Below are 10,708 nucleotides of genomic sequence, written 5' to 3' on the forward strand. Positions count from 1 at the left end.
GCTCACTGCAACCTCTACTTCCTGGGTTCAAGTGATTCTCCTGCCTCAGCCTCCTGAGTAGCTGGGATTATGGGTGCACGCCACCAAAACCAGCTAATTTTTTTTTGTCTTTTTAGTAGACACAGGGTTTCACTGTGTTAGCCAGGATGATCTCGATCTCCTGACCTCGTGATCCACCCACCTTGGCCTCCCAAAGTGCTGGGATTACAGGTGTGAGCCACTGCGCCCAGCTTTTTTTTTTTTTTTTTTTTTTTGAGACTGAGTCTGGCTCTGTTGCCCAGGCTGGAGTGCAGTGGCTGGATCTCAGCTCACTGCAAGCTCTGCCTCCCGGGTTTACGCCATTCTCCTGCCTCAGCCTCCGGAGTCGCTAGGACCACAGGTGCCTGCCACCTCGCCCGGCTAGTTTTTTGTATTTTTTAGTAGAGACAGGGTTTCACCGTGTTAGCCAGGATGGTCTCGATCTCCTGACCTAGTGATCCACCCGTCTCAGCCTCCCAAAGTGCTGGGATGACAGGCTTGAGCCACCGCGCCCGGCTCAATTTGTTGCTTTTTAAAAGTTACTAAATGTTATGCTCCCAAACAAAACACTAATGTCTAAAAATAAGAAAAGCTATTAGCAAAAGTTATTTTCCTAAAGAAAATATTTTAAATTTCTAAAAATTAGAGCCAATCAATAACCAAACGGAGGCCAGGCTCAGTGGCTCACGCCTGTAATCCCAACAATTTGGGAGGCCAAGTTGGGAGGATCACTTGAGCCCAGGAGTTTGAGACCAGCCTGGGCAACATGGTGAGAGCCTATCTCTACAAAAAAACTTAAAAAATAGCCAGGCATGGTGGCACATGCCTGGGATCCCCGCTACTTGAGAGGCTGAGGCAGGAGGATCACCTGAGCCCAGGAGGTCAAGGCTGCAGTGAGCCATGTTCACGCCACTACACCCCAGCCTAGGTGATAGATACCCTGACACACACACACACACACACACACACACACACACACACACACACCACACACAGAGGGAGGGACATCCCATGATGCTAAAGATGTCAATTAATAAGGGGGACGTAATTCTAAATGTATATATACCTAATAACATTGCTTCAAAATACATGAAGCAAAAAGCTTCCAGAACTGAAAGAAGGAATAGGTAAATCCAAAATTATAGTTGGAGATTCCAGTACTTCTCTTGCAGGAGTTGATAGAAATAGCAAAAAATAAGTAAAGTATAGAGGTTTTGAAAAATACTATCAACCAACTTGACTCCATTGACAGTCATAGAACACTTCACCCAACAATAGGACATATATTATTCCCTATGCATATGGAACAATGATCATATAAACCATAATTTGGGCCATAAAACAATTATGAATTAACCTAAGAAGGCTAAAATAATACAAAATATGTTCTCTGACCACTATGGAATTAAACTATAAATCAGTAATTGAGAGATCTTAGGAAAATTCCCAAATATTTTACAAATTAAGCAACATACTTTCATATAACCCTGAGTCAAAAAAGAAATCACAGGGAAAGTTATGAAATACTTTGAACCGGCCGGGCGCGGTGGCTCAAGCCTGTAATCCCAGCACTTTGGGAGGCCGAGACGGGCGGATCACGAGGTCAGGAGATCGAGACCATCCTGGCTAACACGGTGAAACCCCGTCTCTACTAAAAAAAAATACAAAAAAAACTAGCCGGGCGAGGTGGCAGGTGCCTGTAGTCCCAGCTACTCGGGAGGCTGAGGCAGGAGAATGGCGTGAACCCGGGAGGCGGAGCTTGCAGTGAGCTGAGATCTGGCCACTGCACTCCAGCCTGGGCGACAGAGCGACACTCTGTCTCAAAAAAAAAAAAAAAAAAAAAAAAAAGAAATACTTTGAACCGAGTAAAAATAGAAACATACCAAAATTTTGAGGATGCTGCCAAATCAGTGCTTAGAGGAAAAAACTAGAAAAGGAAGAACAAAAAAACCAAAAATAAGCAGAAGAAAGGAAATAATAAGGATAAGAATAGAGACCAATAGAAAACAAACAAAAATAGAAGAAAATCAGTGCAACTAAAATCTGATGTTTTGAAAAGATTCATGCAATTGATAAAATTCTAGCCATATTTACCAGGAAGAAAAGAGAGAAGACAAGCTACCAATATGAAGAATAAGAGACTACAGGCTCTACAGTGGGAATAATAGGAGAGAGCATTATGAAAAACCTTTATGCCAATAAAGTTGGTAAATTAGATGAAATGGTCAGATCCTTTAACATACACAACCTATCAATGCTCACTAAAGAAAAAAAAAGCTCTGAATATCCATAAATCTACTAAAGAAATTGGATTCATAATATAAAAAACCTTTCCCTCAAAGAAAACTCCAGCCCCAGATAGTTTAATTAGTGAGTTCTGCCAAACATTTAAGAAAAAAAAGATATGATTCTATAAAAACTCTTTCAAAAAATTGAATAGTAAAGAACACTTCTCAAATCATTTTATAATTTTATGAGGTTAGCATTATCTTTTTTTTTTTTTTTTTTTTCCTGAGACGGCCTCTCACTCCGTTGCCGAGGCCAGAGTGCAGTGGCACAATCTCGGCTCACTGCCTCCTGGATTCAAGCGATTCTCCCACCTCAGCCTCCCGAGCAGCTGGGACTGCAGGTGTGTGCCACCATGCCCAGCTGATTTTTGTATTTTTAGTAGAGATGGGGTTTCACCATGTTCATCAGGTTGCTTTCAAACTCCTGACCCCAGGTGATTCACTCACCTTGGCCTCCCAAATTGCTGGGATTACAGGCTCACGTGAGCCACCGCACCCAGCTGAGGTTAGCATTATCTTGATACCAAAACCAGAAAAACATGACAAGAAAAAAAAGTACTACAGCTCAATATCCAATATTGCTCACAAATATAGACATAAAAGAAAATTAATTGATTGAGAGGCTGAAACAAGAGAATTTCTTGAATCCAGTAGCTGAAGTCTAGCCTGGGCAACTTAGCAAGACTTCATACCTTAAAAAAAACAAAAAAACAAAAAAGTTGGTCGGGCATGGTGGCTCACACCTGTAATCCCAGCACTTTGGGAGGCTGAGGCGGGTGGATCACTTGAGGTCAGGAGTTCAAGACAAGCCTGCCTAACATGGTGAAACCTTGTCTCTACTAAAATTACAAAAATTAGCTGGGCGTGGTGGTGTGCACCTGTAATACCAGCTACTCAGGAGGCTGAGGCAGGAGAATTGCTTAACCCCGGGAGGCTGAGGTTGTGGTGAGCTGTGGTCCCACCACTGTGCTCCAGCCTGGATGACTAAGCAAGACTTTGTTTCAAAATAAAAAAATGCAAATACAAAAATTAGCCAGGCGTGGTAGCATGCATCTGTAGTCCCAGGTATTCAGGAGACTGGGGCATGAGAATCACTTGAACCTGGGAGGCAGAGGTTGCAGTGAATTGAGACTGCACTGCTGCACTCCGGCATGGGCAACCGAGCAAGACTGTGTCTCAAAAAAAAAAAAAAAAAAAAAACCATAAAAATGTAGAGACAGGGTTTCACCACGTTGCCCAGGCTGTTCTCAAACTCCTGGGCTCAAAGAATCCACCCGTCTCAGCCTTCTAAACTGCTGGGATTACAGGTGTGAGCCATGGTGCCCAGCCCTCAGCATTTTTTTTTTTTTTTTTTTTTGAGACAGTCTTGATCTGTTGACCAGGCTAGAGTGCAGTGGTGTGATCTCGGCTCACTGCAACCTCCACCTCCCAGATTCAAGCAATTCTCCTGCTTCAGTCTCCCAAGTAGCTGGGACTATAGGCACCTGCCACCACGCCCAGCTAATTTTTGCATTTTTTGTAGAGATGGAGTTTCAACATGTTGGCCAGGCTGGTCTCGGACTCCTGACCTCAAATGATCCACCCACCTTGGCCTCTCAAAGTGCTGGGATTACAGGTGTGAGCCACCGCGCCCGACCCATTTGCATTCTTAAAGAAAAGTAATTCCAACCAAGAATTTCATATCCTGCCAAACTAAACTTCATAATTGGGCCGGGCGCAGTGGCTCATGTCTGTAATCCCAGCACTTTACCGTCCCGGCCAACATGGTGAAACTATGTCTCTACTAAAAATACAAAAATTAGCTGAGCGTAGTGGCGTGCACCTGTAGTCCCAGCTACTTGGGAGGCTGAGGCAGGAGAATCGCTTGAACTTGGGAGGCAGAGGTTGCAGCGACCTGAGATTGTGCCACTGCACTCCAGCATGATGACAGAGTGAAACTCCATCTCAAAATAAATAAATAAAATAAATAAACTTCATAATTGAAGGAGAAATAAAAGCTTTTCCAGACAAGCAAGTGCTAAGGGAATTTATTACCACTAAACTAGCCTTACAAGAGATCCTTAAGGGAGTTCTAAACATGGAAATAAAAGAACAATACCTGCTACCACAAAAATACACTTAAGTGCATAGCTGACAGATTCTATAAAGCAACTGCATAATAGAAACTACAAAGCAACCAGCTAATAACTTCATGATAGGATCAAAACCTCACATATCAATATTAACCTTGAATGTAAACAGTCTAAATGGCCCACTTAAAAGGCACAGAGCTGCAAGTTGGATGAAAAAAGCAAGACTTGCCTGTCTGCTGTCTTCAAGAGGCCCATGTCACACATAATGATACCAACAGGCTCAACATAAAGGGTTGGAGAAAGATCACACAAATGGAAAACAAAAAAGAGCAAGGGTCACTATTCTTAGATAAAACAGACTTTAATCCAACAAAGTCTTTTTTTTTTTTTTTTAAAGGACAAAGAACGGCATCACATAATGATAAAGGAAGCTTGTCCAACCTGTGACCCATGGGCTGCATGCGGCCCAGGACAGCTTTGAATGCAGCCCAACACAAATTCATAAACTGTCTTAGAACATTATGAGGTTTTTTAATGATTTTTTTTTTTTTTTAGCTCATCAGCTATTGTTAGTGTTAGCGCATTTTCTGTTTGAGCCAAGACAATTCTTCTTCCAGTGTGCTCCAGGGAAGCCAAAAGATTGGACGTCCCTTTCAGATAAAGGATTCAATTCAACAAGAAGACTTAACTATTCTAAATATATATGCACCCAACATTGGAGCACCTAGATTCATAAAACAAGTATTTCTAGACCTACAAAAAGACATAGACAACCACACAATAATATTGGGAGACTTTAACACCCCAATGACAGCATTAGACAGATCATCAAGGCAAAATACTAACAAAAAAATTCAGGACTTAAATTCGACACTTGACCAATTGGCCCTAATAGACATTTACAGAATACTCCAACCATCAACCTCAGAATATACATTCTTCTCATCTGAACACAGTACGCACTCCAAGATCAACCACATACTTGGCCATAAAGCAAGTCTCAATAAACTCAAAAAAATCAAAATCATACCAACCATATTCTCAGACCACAGTGGAATAAAAATAGAAATCAAAACAAGAAGATCTTCAAAACCACACAATTACATAGAAATTAAACAACTTACTCCTGAATGACTTTTGGGTAAGCCATAAAATTAAGGCAGAAATCAAAATATTCTTTGAAATAAATGAAAACATTCCAAGAGGAATGTTTATAGCACTAAATGCCTACCTCAAAAAGTTAGATCTCGGCCAGGTGTGGTGGCTCACGCCTGTAATCCCAGCACTTTGGGAGGCCCAGGTGGGTGGATCACGAGGTCAGGAGATCAAGACCATCTTGGCTAATATGGTGAAACCCCGTCTCAAAAAAAAAAAAAAAAAAAAAAAAAAATTAGATCTCAAATTGGTTGGGTGCAGTGGCTCATGCCTGTAATCCCAGAACTTTGGGAGGCCAAGGCGGGCGGATCACTTGAACTTAAGAGTTCAGACCAGCCTAGGCAACATGGAAAAACCCCATCTCTACAAAAAATACAAAACTTAGCGAGGCATGGTGGCATGTACCTGTAGTTCCAGCTACTTGGGAGGCTGAGGCGGGAGGATCACTGAGTCCAGGGAGGTCAAGGCTGCAGTGAGCTGTGATCACGCCACTGCACTGCAGAATGGGTGACAGAGTGAGACCTTGTCTTGAAAAACCAAAAAACAAAACAAAAAACCAAAATAAAACAGAACTGGCCGGGTGTGGTGGCTCACACCCATAATCCTAGCACTTTGGGAGGCCCTGGTGGGTGGATCACCTGAGGTCAGGAGTTCAAAACCAGCCTGGCCAACATGGTGAAACCCCGTCTCTACTAAAAATAGAAAACATTAGCCAGACATGGCAGCGGGTGGCTATAATCCCAGCTACTTGGGAGGCTGAGGCAGGAGAATCACTTGAACCTGGGAGGTGGAGGTTGCAGTGAGCCGAGATTGTGCCATTGCACTCCAGCCTGGGCAACAAGGGTAAAACTCTGTCTCAAAAAATAAAAAAATTAAAAAACAAAACAAAACAGAACTACCATTCAACCCAGCAATCCCATTACTGGGTATATACCCAAAAGAAAATAAATCGTTTTACCAAAAAGACACCTGCACTCATATCCACCACAGTGCCATTCACAATAGCAGAAACATGGAATCAACTCAATTCCATGATATGACCATCAACAGTGTTTGGGATAAAGAAAATGTGGTCCATACACACCATGGAATACTAGATAGCCATAAAAAAGAATGAAACAATGTCCTTTGCAACAACATGGATGCAGCTGGAGGCCATTATCCTAAGCAAATTAATGCAAGAATAGAAAACCAAATACCACGTGTTCTCACTTATAAGTGGGAGCTAAACATTGGATACTTATGGCCAGAAAGATGGCAACAAAAGACACTGGAGCGTACTGGAAGCGGCAGGGAGAAAAGGAGGAAAGGGCTGAAAAACTATTGGGCATTATGCTCAGTTTCTGGGTGATGGGATCAATCATGCCCCCAACTGCAACATTCACGCAATATACCCATGCAGCAAACCTGCACACAGACCCCCAGAGTCTGAAGTAAAAGTTGTGGGAGCTAAGCTATGAGGACACAAAGGCATAACAATGATACAGCGGACTTTGGGGACTCAGGGAAAGAGTAGGGGAGGGTGAGGGATAAAAGACTACACATTGGGTACAGTGTACACTGCTCGGGTGATGGGTGCACTTAAATCTCAGAAATCACCACTAAAGAACTTACTTATATAACCAAACACGATCTGTTTCCCAAAAACGTATTGAAATTTTTAAAAATTAAAAAAAATTAGGATCACAATTACAAATGGAAAAAAAAAAGCTGAAATTATTTAAAAACAACAACAAAAGAAAATGAATTGAAAGGTACTGACTAGAATAAAAAGTATTTGCAAACATGTATTTGATAAAGGAGTTGTATCCAGAATATATAAAGAGCTACTATAACTCAACAAGAAGACAAACAACCCAAGATTCAAATACACACATCACGAAAGAAGTTATACAAATGGGTTGGGCACAATGGCTCAGGCCTGTAATCCCAGTACTTTGGGAGGCTGACGTGGGTGGATCATGAGGTCAGGAGTTTGAGACCAGCCTGACGAATATGGTGAAACTCCATCTCTACTAAAAATACAATAATTAGCTGGGTGTGGTGGCATGCGCCTGTAGTTCCAGCTACTTGGGAGGCTGAGGCAGGAGGATCACTTGAGTCCAGGGAAGTCAAGACTGCAGTGAGCTGTGATCGTACCACTGCACTCCAGCCCAGGTGACAGAGCAAGACTGTCTCAAGAAAAAAAAAAAAAAAGAAAATATACAAATGACGAATAAGCACGTAAGAAGATTCTCAACTTACTAGTCATTGCATTAGGGAAATGCAAGTTAAAACCATGAGATCCCAACTCTGATAAGAATGAGTCAGATGATAAAAAGTGTGACAATACCAAGTGTTGAGGAAGATGTTGGGAAAGTGAAACTCCCATATGGTGTATTGCCGGTGGGAATGTACAGCCACTTTGGAAAAGAGTTTGGCAGGTTTTTTTTTTTTTTGAGATGGAGTCTCGCTCTGTTGCCCAGGCTGGAGTGCAGTGGCACGATCTCAGCTCACTGCAAGCTCCGCCTCCTGGGTTCATGCCATGCTCCTGCCTCAGCCTCCCAAGTAGCTGGGACTACAGGCGCCTGCCACCACGCCTGGCTAATTTTTTTGTATTTTTAGTAGAGACGGGGTTTCACCGTGTGTTAGCCAGGATGGTCTTGATCTTCTGACCTCGCAATCCGCCTGCCTCGGCCTCCCAAAGTGCTGGGATTATAGGCGTGAGCCACTGCACCTGGCTGGCAGGTTTTTTAAATTTAAATTTTAATTTTTTGAGATGTAGTCTCGCTCTTGTCGCACAGGCTGGAGTGCAGTGGCACGATCTCAGCTCACTGCAACCTCTGCCTCCCAGGTTCAAGTGATTCTCCTTCCTCAGCCTCCTGAGTAGCTGGGATTACAGGCATGCACCACCATACCTGGCTAATTTTTGTATTTTTAGTAGAGACGGGTTTCACCATGTTGGCTAGGCTAGTCTCGAACTCCTGACCTCAGATGATTCACCTGCCTCGGCCTCCCAAAGTGCTGGGATTACAGGCGTGAGCCACTGTACCCGGCCAGCAGGTTTTTAAAAAAATATGCATTAGCATATAGCCCAGCAATCCCACTCCTAAGCATTTAAATATTTATTATAAAACATATGTCCACACATAAAGCTATACAGAAGTATTGATAAACCTGAAAACAACCCAAACACAACAGTCCATCAACTGGCGAATGGATAAACAAATTGTAGTATGTCCGTGTGATGAAATATACCACTTCACATGACAAAGGAATGAACTACTGACACATGCAATGACATGGAAAATTTCAAAAGCATTATACTAATGAAAGAAGACAGACACAAACTCCTACAAACTATATAATTCCACTTATATGAAATTCTAGGAAGGCAAAACAATAGTGATAGAAACCAGATCAGTAGATGCCAGAAGCCAGGTTAGGAGAGAGGAGACTGACAGCAAAAGGGCACAAAGGTGTTTGAGTAAAGGAATGATGATGGTGATGGTCACATGACTGGATACATCTGTGAAAATTCATTGTATTGTACATTTAAAATTGCTGAATTGTATTATATGTAAATTATACCTCAATAAAGTTGATTTTTTTAAAATGCAATGTTTTGTAATGCTCGAGACTGTGGAGGGATTGTGGGTAGCCAGGGCAAAGGGCTAGCAATTAGGAAGGTACTGGAAGGTGTTAGGAAATAACTCTTCCTCCTTTGTCAGTGGTGAGTCTCCTTTATTTGCATACCCTTTTCCCCTGAGACTGGGATGCTCCCTTTGTAGACATTAGTCCTTCTTAGTCCCTCTCACGTGAGCAGATTGCTGGCCTGTTACAATACCTTCACCACAGTACAAAGGCCATAGTTTGGTGATCACTAGCCCGGGAGAGATGTTTACAAACTTTAAGACAAACAAACAAACAAACAAAAAATCACCCAACCCCTTCTCAAGCAAAGCTTTATGCAGACCCTCACTAACCAAAACAAAAGCTATATTTTGGCCAGACATGGTGGCTAACGCCTATAATCGCAGCACTTTGGGAGGCCAGGACAGGCAGACAGCTTGAGCCCAGAAGTTTGAGACCAGCCTGGGCAAAATGGTGAAACCCCATCTCTACAAAAAATACAAAAATTAGGCAGTGTGGTAATACATGCCTGTAGACCCAGCTACTCAGGAGGCTGAGGTGGAAGGATCACCTGAGCCTGGAGGCAGAGGCTACAAGTGAGCCGAGGCCACACCACTGCACTTTAGCCTGGGTCTCAAAATGAGACCCTGTCTCAAAAAAAAGCAATATTTTATTAGTACACATTTACATTATAAGCTTAATTTCATGATATCTTTCTATTATAAAGTCATTTAATGTCAACAAGCCTATTTTCATGAACCCAAAAATTTGATATTCATATGTATATTTTTAAACTACTGTTTTAAAACCAGTTAAAATATACTTAAAGTTTCTGGTTAAAAAATGGTAGATTGAACATGATCATCCAAATTTGTCCACTGAAAACCCATGTAGCAAAGGGATTTTTAAAGGCATAAATCCATAAGGACAGGGAAACGGGAGAAGAGACAAGAGCAAAATATTTTCAGAAGTGGAAACCAGATGGATGAGAGGTTACTCACTTACACTAGAGAAGGATAGATCCTAAGGCAGTGGCAGAACTATATGGCAAACGGAATTGGTTGTGCCAGACCAGAGATGGGCAGTCTCCTCTGTCTGACCACCCTGAGAAGGAAAACCTAGGAATGCTGACACCAGAAGTTCCCAGCCAGATCACTGTGCAAAGAAGCTCATGACTGAACGGGCGCGGTGGCTCATGCCTGTAATCCCAGCACTTTGGGAGGCTGAGGTGGGCAGATCACCAGGTCAGGGGATCGAGACCATCCTGGCCAACATGGTGAAACCCTGTCTCTACTAAAAATACAAAAATTAGCTGGGCGTGGTGGCACGTGCCTGTAATCCCAGCTACTCGAGAAGCTGAGACAGGAGAATTGCTTGAACCGGGGAGGCGGAAGTTGCAGTGAGCTAAGATCGCGCCATTGCACTCCAGCCTGGCAACAGAACGAGATTCCGTCTGAAAAAAATAAAAATAAAAAAAGAAGCTCATGACTGACAAGCCCATCCATCTACCACCTGAACAGAGAACAAATGCTTCCAGTCAGCTTTTAGGTGACCGACCCATCC

Source organism: Macaca fascicularis, chromosome 11 (genome assembly GCF_037993035.2).
Source record: "Macaca fascicularis isolate 582-1 chromosome 11, T2T-MFA8v1.1".
Lineage (NCBI taxonomy): Eukaryota > Metazoa > Chordata > Mammalia > Primates > Cercopithecidae > Macaca > Macaca fascicularis.